Source organism: Xiphophorus maculatus, chromosome 3 (assembly GCF_002775205.1).
Source record: "Xiphophorus maculatus strain JP 163 A chromosome 3, X_maculatus-5.0-male, whole genome shotgun sequence".
NCBI lineage: Eukaryota > Metazoa > Chordata > Actinopteri > Cyprinodontiformes > Poeciliidae > Xiphophorus > Xiphophorus maculatus.
Window position 1 is genome coordinate 24055245 of NC_036445.1, and position 12047 is coordinate 24067291.

Sequence of the window (12047 nt, forward strand, 5' to 3'; positions counted from 1 at the left end):
AATTTAGAAACAGGGATCGTATTTTTGCGATTAAATCTCAGTAGGGACATCTTTGTTCCGTGAAGGCCGCAGAGGTTTGTTAGAGAACATCAGATTAAATGAAACCTGTTGAAAATCGGATACACATTTCCGTCTGCTTTGAAATTAATCACTACTTTATGTTGGTCTAGCATATAAAATCCCTATGAAATGATTTGTCATTGAAACAAGACAAAGTTTGACAACGTCCAATTGTTCCAATACTTTTGGAAGACCCTATACATCTAGCATATTCACTCCATAAGACAAAAGCGGAATGAAATAGTGTTTTACAATCAATCCCGGCACATAAATGGGATTTGTGGGTCACATAAAGTCTCTGAACACCTCATAGGAGGCCAGCTTGCTCTTGTGTGCCTATCATAATTAATAACAATGGAGCAGTTTTTACTCCTCATCAGTGGCCTTGCACCTCCTGCAGCAGCCTCTTTCTGGCATTCCTTAAAGTAATTAAAACAAAGCTCGGTTTTAATCTCAGCAGTCCAAGTAAAATTGGGTTTTTTTTCTTCCCTTTAATGCCATGAAATACCAGAGAAGGCTTTGAGGTGCACAGGTTATTAATGGTTATTTCCCTTCTTTTATAGTGCATGATTGCACGCCACCTTGGCCTCGCATAGTTCTCGTCACATTTAATATAGCTAGGAGAGGAACTGAGGTAGAAAATGCCAATTTGCGTCATTGTCACTCACAGATGTGTGATAATTAAGTCTACTGTAGCTGAATAATGAGTAATTGTAAACTTTGTGAAAAGGAAAAACTATTAAGACTTAACAATTTTGCGATATTTTTTAAAAAGAAAATGGACATTTCTTTGTTATCTAAGTTAAATTATGGGTAGCCTAGTCTGATGCCACAATAACATGTTTGTTAAAGGACAGCCACATGTCCTGAAAAATCTGAAAATGATCTAAAAACGAATGTTTAGATTTGAAGTGAATAGCAACAAAAAAAAAATCTTTAAATCTTCTCTCCTGAGAGTGTAGTGAAGGACACATGGCATATCTCCAGGAAACAATTGCTTTCCCTGAAGTTTCTTCCTCCGCTCTCCCTTCTTTAGACTCCCTTTTTTCCATTCTCCCCATTGTCTTCATTGCCTTTTCATATGTATCCACTGCTGGCTTCCTGTAATCGTCCACAGCCCTTGGTGTCGTTTTCATGGTGTGTGAGTTCTGGTTGCGCTGCGCCGACACAAAGCCTCGTCGCTGTTAAACACATGCTGCAGCTGTTTCTCAAACTCTACATGCTAAGATGTGAGCAACCTGAACTCAGCCTGAACCTCCTCACACACTCACATTTACACACACGCCGACTCACCCCAATAAATGTGTGCTAGCCCAGATGCTGCACTGTAATTGGCCGCCATGGCGTCCCGCTGTGGCAAAGATATTTTTAACACACGCTTAAAGACACACACACATACTAATCCTTGCCTCTGCAACATCTGCCACATCCCTCAATGCATGTGCTGGCTAAGTGCAACCACACACACACACACACACACACACACACACACACACACACACACACACACACACACACACACACACACACACACGCACACCCACCCCTGCGCACACATACACACAGGAATCATGAGGGCAGCCCCTCCCTGTTTAACCACCAGTCCTGACATCTGATCTAAATAAAATGATGTGGGGGTTTCACTGAAAGGTAGAACCTCGTCCTATGAGACTCGACTCCATGCAGCTGTGTTTCCCTTGGACTGTTTTCTCCGCACGGTGGCAAGGCCTCTGGAGCCAAGGTTGAGTCCTGTGAGCCCGCATTTGTTTGATCAAACTTTTGGCTAATAAATTAGATTTCTTGAAAATTCCGAGTTTTATTTTTCTACCCGGACCTGCTCCTTTTTTCTCGTCTCCTACGGTCACATTTTTAGCTAAGTTAAAAAGAAGCGCTCACCGTTTCAGACAACAAAGAAAGTTGTTTCCCACATTTGTCTAGCAAACACAAGATGACAGCTTTTCTTCGATAAACGATGATGATGTGATAGTAAAACTTCCCCGGAGCCATTTGAAGTTTGCGTGCGGTGGAATTACAACGCGAGAAAAGCGGGACTGCTTTTTAGCTTTTTGATTTTTTTTAGTCGCCTCTGGATATGATATTGCTCTCTTATATTTTATGCTGTGTTATTCTAAACTGGGTTGCTGTGAAGCATAATGAAGTAATAGTTGGAGGTAAATGCTGTTTTGTCTAGTTCAGTATTTTTTGCTGCTGTGACATCATAGTCATCACCAGTTCAATAAAGTTTCTGTCAAAGTCTAAAAAGTAAAGCAAACTAAACCAGTGCAACCTGATGTAGTGCTGAAAAAGTTGGTTTTGACCAAAGGAAAAAGTAATTGAAACATTGGTTTAATTCATAAAGACATTTGAGTTTTACTAAGAAAGCTCTAAAATTATAACACTACATTTGATGCACTCTTCACTCTTTCTATCAAATTTGTATTTGTGTGTTTGCCCACCGTCTGGTCAGTGAGCAATTGATGTTTACCTGCATGCTGAGTCAGATTTGTGGTGCATCATGCCAAAATTATTGCAGGAGACCCATGATTAGGATGTTGAGGTGTGGTCACAGAGAGGAAGCTTCCTGGTTTGCAATGATGTTGGTGTTTTGAACCATAACCTTTAGTTTAGGGATCTGCAGAGTGTGAAGTGGCACAGAGAGAGTCAGCTAAACCAGTTCTTATGCCGTTATTAACCAGAAACAGTTGGACTTCTCCCTTTGGATCAGAATACAGTCATTTTCTTATTGTCACAATAGTTTATAGAGTGGAGCTATAGGTGATAGACTGATTGGTGCCTAGTCGACGGTCCTGTGGATGAAGACAATCCTGACCTCACAACCTAAGGCTCTTGATTTACCAATCAGTCTACATTCCGACCCCCACCTAGACTAGAAAGGCACCGCTCCAATATTAATATCTGCATCAGTCCCAATATTGAAAAAAACTTCTCGATTGGTGACCATGTGCCTGATTCACAAGGATGTTTTGTGCTCTGAGTGACGTCATGCTTTATTATTTATTTTACATTATGCTTAGAAATCCTAAGTTCATGTTCTGAACAATTTGAAAGAAGATTTATTGCCATTTATTTTTACATTTGTCCAAAGTGGTCAACCTGAGTGATTTTGTCGGTTTCACTTTCTCTATTATTTATTTAACATTGGCTTTTATACTCCTAATTGGCTGGACCCTGCTAATTAAAGTTGTGCTGTTTTTACATGTTTGACCAAGTTTGTGGAGCTATTGGTGTATTTAAGTGTGCTACACAGGTGCAGAGTTAACCGATTAAACTTCTGTGTTTAAAAAAAAAAGAGAGATTTAAGGTGAATTCAGTAATGTTTTTCGATACAAATGCAGCAATGTATTGGTATCGGTTCCATATACCGATGTTTTTCTGTATCGGTATCACCTGATACTTAACCTCAGATATCTGCATCAGTATTGGAAGTGAAAAAAGTAGACCGGTGCATTCCTAGTCATGGCTAAGGCGTTATGACCCAAAGAACAAGATTCTGACCAGAATGTGGAAATGACCATCCTAACACAATGCAGCCCCAGAACTCACTTGAGGGAAAATATATTTCTCTTCTGACCTAGAAAGCCTTAGGATCCTCCAGAAGAAGCCAAAGAACTTTACTGCAGAGCAGAATGAGATCAGGTCTCTTTACCTTTTGTCTCTGTGAGCTGACACTGGATGAACTGAGAACTTTACACAGATCGATGGATGGCTGTGTTCAAATGAACTTATACAGGCTAACATTTATGACTTCTCTAAGAAATGCAGAAAGGAATCTGTTGATCTACTGAACCTTGAAAGAAGTTCCTTCTAATGTGGCAAATGTAGGGAGAGCGGTGAAAATGAAACCCAACTATGATCTTTCCCAAAATATAACAACAAAATGTTTTATTGGGGCCTGAAACAAACAGCCAGCAAGTTCAATTTAGTTGAAATTGTAAGTAAAAATTTTATATGTCGATATATCTCAAAGTGAGGCAGTAAAAAGCAGTCGACTCTGTCGTTCTTATTTAGATTGGTGTTCTTTAATATTTTTCATGAACAAATACAAATACCGTCACTTTGTATGTTACGTTTTTCATTTAATTTAAAACTCAAAATATGTTGTAATGTTTTCAGTTCTGATTAAATTTTGTCACTTAAAAAGTCATGAGAGGTTGTTTTAAAAAAAATAAATAAATAAAAACCTGATAAAAGTCGTGCTGCCACTGCAGATGGGTCTATGTCCGAGGGGCAGGGACGCGTTTGTCCAGGTTGGCACGGAAAGAGACCTTCCCTCTCTTGAAGAGCATTTACCATCTACCAGCCTCACTAGTTAAGAGAGACTGAGGGAGGTGGGGAGGAAAGGGAAAGGGGTTGCGGGGAGCAGCGAGGGAGAGAGCGATGGATGTATCAAACAGCAGCCCCCTGCTGAGCGGGGAATGGAAAAGCTGCTGGCACCAACATGAATATTTCAGCAGATAGCTGCAGCTCTCTGTACTACCCCCCGCACCCCGTCTCCCTGTCTGTCAGTCTCGCGCTCTCTGTCTCTCATCTTTTCCTTCTTTCCACTTCCCTCCCTCTTAACCCTCCAAACCACCACCTCCTCCTCCTCCTGCGCCCCTCCTCACACCCCACCCTCAGCCTCCCTGCCCCTTTACTGTCTCCTCATAGAGTGGACTGTGATAATCAAGGGAGGGATGGAGATGGAGAGCGGGAGACAGAGGAGAGACCTCTCTTCGGACTGAATTCTGGGTAGCGGAGAAAATGGCTCCCGAATGTAAATCTGGGAAGGCGGCGGCAGAGTGTTGCTTCAACTTGGCTGCTTTACTGAACACCCCCCTCACCCCCACTTCCCCACCTCCTCCCCACTAGGCATTTGTGATGGTTTCGCCCGGGGTAGTTGGACAATAAAAGCAGAATAAATGGAGAAAACAAATATAAGCAAGCAGGGGTCTTCTCTGGAGAGCTGAATAGATTTAAACTGTTTGCTGCCGCAACTTTTTTTCATTTTTTTTTTTTTTCAATAATTTAACAGCATCCTAAACATATATGCTGTTTATTTTTTAGAAAACTTCTTATCGTTTCAATTTAGTCGCCGTGGACGTAAATGTGGGTCCCCGGAGCTGGCCCGTGTGTCGGGCTGGGTGAAAAACACTGATGAAGCGCTGGTGCTATCTATACGTTGCCTATAAATGACGTGCATTCAGCTACAGTGCAGCATTTACATGCACAGCCAGCCGTAAAGGTAAGCTGATGCCTGAAGGTGTAGCCTCTGTGATCTGCGCTTGTTTTCTATGCAAGAAATAAAAATAAAGTACTGCTTCAAATTTGTCTAGAAAGTGTATGCGCTGTAAGCACAAGTAAAACAAGTCACCAGAGACCAGCAGATTTATTTGAATAATATTCCGACTTGATATGTGGCAGCGGCTTCTGGTTCGTATATTTTTATCATCACAACCAAAATAAACAAAACCCCGGGGTTACGGGGAGTTTGACAGAGCAAACTTTCAGGGAATAGGGGGAATCGGTGCGTCTCATTTATTCCATTTAGGAAATTATTCTCATTTATTCTTTCAGCCGACCAATTTCATGCATTACTTATGATTTGATTCCTGACATTACACTCATTTACCTAAAATATAAGGTTCAATACCTGAACTTGTAGAACTTTCTGTCACACAGTTGAGCTAATCTAAAATATATATATTATCTTTGTTTTAAAGGATTTTAAACTGCTGATTGAGAACAATTTATCACCAATATTGTTAAATGAAAAATATAACCAGTGAGGCGTGACGTCCATCTTAACGTACAGAGGAAGGAAGCACCTCATTCCTACTTTCAGTTTCTCTGGTAAAGCCTGTTGGTGTTAGCGCGCATGGCTTCATGGACTCTGTAGAATACCAGGGTATTTTTAAATAAATACCTGGTGCGCTCTACCATTATACTGGAAATGCATCTTTTCACTAAAAGAAACCATTTCCAGTTGGGTCAGATCATTTTGATTTCACCAACGATCCAAAACGTGTTGACAGTGAAAAGGCTAATCGGACAGAAAACCAGCCCTCGGTCATCTGAGTCCTCAGACCTACAGAAAACCTGCAGAGATCAGGAGCCTCAGAGAGGACCGACACTCTGAATGGTCTCGAGAGATTGGCTTCACTGGCTAATGGAAATTGTACAACGTTTAACAGCGTTTTGACAGTTTTAATTTTGTCAATAACAGATATTTTTTTAACATGTTTTCCCACCGTTGTATAAGGTAATCATATTTAAAAAATGTAAGTTTTTTTAAAAAATTTTTTTGAAGAAAAGATTGGGTTGTTTAGCACATCTTTACCAGGAGCGGTCGACACTGTGTAATGTGTTTGTGCCAAAGTGAGGGGATTTTACATGTTTTGTTGTGATCGTCTGATAACTTTCATATCATTCTTGGCCACCTGTTGATATTCTTGGTGGATCGAAGGTTTGTTTTGTCCTCATTCGGCCTTAGCATGCATGCAGACACATATTTTGTAATTTCTGGATTAGAACTTTCCTTGAACCTTTCTCTACTGCATAATACATCGGATCGGGATAAAATTGCTCCAGTAAACAAATAAGATCAGAGTCCAATTGCTTTACCAGAGTCAGAGACTTAAGATCTAAGCAGATTTCACTTCTAGTTTTGCTTGTGCTCTTTTTGAGCCCGATTGCTGCTGTTGTAATGACACATAGTCGTTTCCTAAGGTGAAAGTTCACAACTTTAAGACTATAATGTGGGTGTTAACTAGTTTTTTGGTGTTAAATGAACACTTAATAAAGAAAGTGTTGTACAGCTATATTCTGACTAAAGGAAAGCCTTCCCAATTAGAATCTAAAGAGAAAGATCTTCTTGAGATTAAATGTTGCGGTTGCAGAGTGTCTTTGCCACAAACAGAATGTGAACGAATGCTTCAGTTGGCCACAGACAAAAAATGAATTAGAAATAGAAAAAGAAAAATCAGCATTAAATGGTAGTGAAATCCTCCAGCACCAAAGCAGAGCTCTGAAAACCTGTTGCAGATCAGTTGTCTGATCTTCTTTGCTCCAATCACATGTGAATTTAAATGCTGCATTTTAAAAAAAAACAAAAAAACACTAAAAGCAAAGTACTAATTTCCACATTTGTTCACTTTCAGCGACATGAAAGCAAAAATGCGGCAGATTTTAGCAGCGCAACAGTTTGTTTTGGTTTTGCGACTGGGCTCAGACTTTTCCCTGCCAGTTTTAATCATCAGCATTCAGACCCCTCATGCTCCCTGTTCTCTGATTCATTGTTAATACCGTGATGAATTTCCCGTCGTGCAAAATGAAAAGGCTCACACATCGCGGCGCGCGCATTAATAGTGAACCAAAACTTTCAAAGGGATCTGCTGCCGACGCCCTGCACAGCTCAAACGTTTCCAATAATTATTGCAAAGGCAATAATTAAGTTTTGATCAAGGCCGCGCCGACATCTCTGAGAAACAATAATAAATGTCGGAGCCGGGTAAAATGGAGTTGAAAACTGATAAACTCACTATTCATCTCTTTATCTGTCTTAACTTGAGCTGCCTTTTTTGCTCTCTGCCTGAATTGTTGTGAGATAAAAGCTAAAAAGTAAAAAAAAAAAAAAAGAGGTTCCCATCCCAGCACTGTTTGAGTGTGTGCTGTTTGACGCCGACTTATGGGCCAGCGGCTGGTTAGTTTTCCATCAACAGATATGCCTGTCATCGTACGGGTCCAAGTGCTTGCCCCAGGCCAAGATATGAACTAATAGCAAACTCTGATAGTGCTGCAGTATAAGGCCAGCCGAGGTGTGTGTGAGTAGGTGTTGGGGTACAACAGATAAGAGTGAATGTCTGTGGGTGGAAAAGATGGCCACATCTGGCTGCTTAAATGTGTGTTTGTGCATGTGCGTGCATGCATGTGTGCGTTTAATAGTCTGCTCAGTGTTTCATGGTGGCAAATCGCTCGTTCTGTCTCATCTCGCAAAACCGCTGGACGGCAGAGTCTGCACAGGCCTGATAACGCACACGTGCACCCGCGCAACACATGCACAAGCTGCGGTTTTCTCCCTCACAGAGAAACACACACACACACACACACACACACACACACAAAAAAAACCCTCAGCTTCCCACACTGACTTTCCAGACCAATAAATACCGCAGCCTGTTGACTACCAGCAGGTCCGTGTAGTCACGGCTGTCGATGTTCATCCCCCTGCTGGCAAGGAGGGTTTTGTTAGTAAAAACTTGTACGTCTGTGAAGGCTGAAACAAAGCTCACCTGCTCTTATTCAGCGGAAGGTGTTCTGCTCTGCACAAGCCGTTTTCAACATTTAGTGTTTAAACAACATCACAAAAATGCTACAAGATCTATCAGCGAAATTCTTCCTACGCCGCAAACCTTTCCGCATTTCGTTAAGCGAAAGCCACAAACTTGGGACTTAATGTGATAGAATGTCACAAAGTGTGGCATGGCTATAAAGTGGGGAAAAAAATGACAGCTTGAAAAAACATAAAAATAGAAAGCGTATTGCATACATTTGAATCTAGCCCATTTTACTCTGATGCACCTAAATAAAACCGAGTGTAACCAGTTCCCTTCAGAAATCACATAGCCTATAAAAAGAGTAAACCTATGTCTAATTTATTCCCAGTATTAATTCATCTTTGTTGGAGAACATTGGTAAACAAACCGCCTTATGAGGGCCAAGAACTTCATGCAGACTAGTCAGGGATAAACCTAACCTAAATATTACACAAGATTAGGTTATGAAAAGCTTTGTCCAACCCAAACTCACCTCAAACTGGGAGGCAAACATTGAGCAGGGAGGGAGAATGAAGGTCTACCAAAATTCTTTATGAGTTTCAGAGATCCATTGCTCATGAAAGTGTCAACAGGGCAGCTATCAAGGTCTGCACATCACGAATTTGGCTTTTCTTGTCGAAAGAAAGTCCTAAACTTCCTGTTCTTCATTAGTCACAAGTTATACAGTATATGGCACGGTAAATTGAATGAAACTACATAGCACTTTTCCAGTCATGCATCAAAGTGTTTTTACGCTAGAGCCACGTTTACAACTGGGCAAACGTACAACAGTTGGTGTGTGCAACAGTTGTACCCAGTTGCACACACCATCCCCACTACTAAAGCGGTGTGTGCTGCTTTTCTTCAGAAAAGTAGGCATGTGTGTTTGTGTTGGTCTATCCCATAAAATCCCCCGGGTTTGTGGTTGTAACGCCTCGATATTTGTACACAATTAGCAAGGAAATGATCCAAAATACACAACAGAACTGGTTTAAGGATGCAAAGAGCTGACAAGCATCGAGTTTCTGGAAAGGCCCTCAACTCAGTCCAGTTGAATCGTTCCAAGAAAACCCGAAATTTATATCAACTTTACCAATTCTATGAGGAGAAGAGTTAAAATATCAAACTATAGCTGTACAGGAAGCTTGTTGATGTCTACAAAACATTTGTGTTCGGGGTGCCACTTGCTGAGCGATATTTAATCAAATACCAGTGGCCATGTATGTGTATGTTTGCTCCTGTATGATTTTGGCCTTGAGTGGTTTAGAGAAACGTCCAATAATACATCTTCTGTCAAAAAGCAATGCAGTTATCTGTTCCATGTTTTTTTTACTGCTGAAAACGTTTGTGTTGTTTCCAAAATGGCTTTGTGCAAATTTAGATACATGCACTTCGATTCGTTTTTAGTAAAGTTACGTCTGAGGAACAGAATAGAAGAAATAGCAGAATGGAATTTGGAGAGATGTGGTGGAGAAACAGATAAGAGAAGAGGAGTTGTAAAAGCCGATAGGAGCGGGGCAGATGGAGATGGGGTTGTCCAGCGGAGTGGAGCGGAAAATGGAGGCAAGGGAAGATGAGAGTGGGAAAGATAGGTGAGCAGAGAAGGAGAGAGCAATCTCATCTCTCTAGCACAGAGGTTATGAGGCTATTGAACTCAACATAGAGCTGTAATAAAGGCGAGGAGTGTGTGTGTTTGAGAGTGTGTGCTGCTTATGTAAAATGTAGAGTTAATACTGCTGGCTCTTGATGGTAATTTTGGCCTGTCACTCTTCTAAAGGCCATCTCTGTGGGCCATCAGCCAGCCGCACTCAGACACGGGCGCACTGAAAATGTCACCATTATCACGGTTTGGTTGTGCGTGTGTGCGTCTCAATGTGTTCCTCCTTTTGTCTTTTTCTTCGTCCTTAAAAATTTCTCCTCTCCTCTTGCCTGTGTATTGGGAATGGCAGGACAGGGTGTAAATATTTGCGTGCACAGCAACATGTAGAAACCCGCATGTATCTCTGTGTCTGGTGACACATCTACAACTACAGCTGTTGACTGGGAGAGAGATTTATCTTCCAACAAGATAGTAAACCTAAATGTGGATATCAAGGCATATTCAAATGCCAGAATGGCCCAATCAAAGTCCAGACCTAAATCCATTTGAGAATCTGAAGCAAGATTTGAAGATTTTAATAGTTCAGTGACACCAAAAGATGTTTCTACGTAGCATTTAGTTAGAGGGAATGAATACAAATGTAAACTACACTATTTAGATTTTTGTTTGGAAAGCATTTTGAAATGTATACATGTCTCCCTTTGGCTAAGATTTACATTCAGGTACTAAAATCCCAACAAAATAGACTGGAGTTAAAGACTGTAATGTGACGATATGTGAAAAATGTCACTTTTGCAAGGCACTGTGTTACTAAGGAGTTCCCTGTAATGTGTTAGTTTGCTACAAACCAATCATTTTTCTGTGTGTTTTAAATGTTGAAGTTTATTTGTAGTAGGAAATACAATTATTGTAAAAAGGTAAATAAAGAATAATAAATAACTGTGACAAAATACATTTAATATATTTCAGTTTTATTTACCTTTTTTTTGCTTTATAATATCTTGCATTTTGCAGTTTTTATTAGACTTTTAGAAAATTAAGTAAATGTTTACCTATGTCACAGACATAGGTAAACATCTAGTGCACTAAGATTTTTGAGTTATCATGACAACAGTGAACTCTAGTTGATCATTTCTGCAAACCCCCAAAACTAACAGTGTGGTTGTTACCTTTGTCGTTTGAACCTTTTTTTAAAAGCGTAAATGACACCAATATATTTAGAAAGTAAGATACAGTGCCACTATTGTTTACTGGATAGCACTTTAGTTGCACCACTTTGAGCAAGCAGCGTGCTGAAGTAGTTTATCAGATAATGAGTAGGTTGGATTTTTAGAGCCGCCTTTGTGTTTGCGAGGCTCTAATAGATGTAGGTAAGAGAACCTTATTGAAATAAATGAAACAAATGATCAAAATGATCAACGGGTGGACGATAAGGACTATGTAATACCTTGACCATCTTGTATCAACATCTCTATTTATGTTATTAGTCAGGAATAAATATGAATGCTGCAGACTGCTGGTGTATTTCTTGTAATTGGGCCTGGTAAACTCACAAGGCTTCAAGCTGACTGAGTAGGAACTCCATTCTTTTCACAGTCACAACCAAAGGGCCTGGCTTTGTGTGAGTGGGTGCAGGGTTGAAGGGTTATTTTCTGGGCTTGTAGCTAGCATTGAAGACAGGGCTCTGCATGGCATTGTCCTCAGGGAGATCAATGACATTCCCCTCTTTTGAACCCACAGATTATCGGAGCGCCTGATTGCTTGAAGATCTCTCCTCTCTCTTGATCTCCCTGCCCTCTGTCCTTCACTCGGCTCTTGGCGTCAGTCTTCCTCTTTGCATCCTCTAGATTTTTAGGATTTTGAGATTTAGAAAAACAGCAGGACTTTAAATCTTTAGTGAAAATTTGGATCCGAATAAAGTTTAGCTGTCCTTGGTCTCAACGCGTCTGACGTTGACTATTCCAGAATAAAAAACTTTTGTCCTTGGATACAAGGTGAAACACCTTCAGCTGGCCTGGCGACATATAAAGTGACTTTTGGGGAATATTTATCAAAACACGATTCCAAAAATCGTA

The 12047-nt window shown here is 40.6% G+C and overlaps 1 protein-coding gene and 1 long non-coding RNA gene across 4 annotated transcripts in view; one reads left to right on the forward strand and one right to left on the reverse strand.

Annotated features, from left to right (window-relative positions):
* The window catches only part of cmtm8 (CKLF like MARVEL transmembrane domain containing 8), a 36845-nt gene that overhangs the window by 5096 nt on the left and 19702 nt on the right, over positions 1-12047 (reverse strand). The window lies entirely within an intron of this gene.
* Positions 1-12047, forward strand: part of LOC111608113 — a 63228-nt gene that overhangs the window by 1028 nt on the left and 50153 nt on the right. The window lies entirely within an intron of this gene.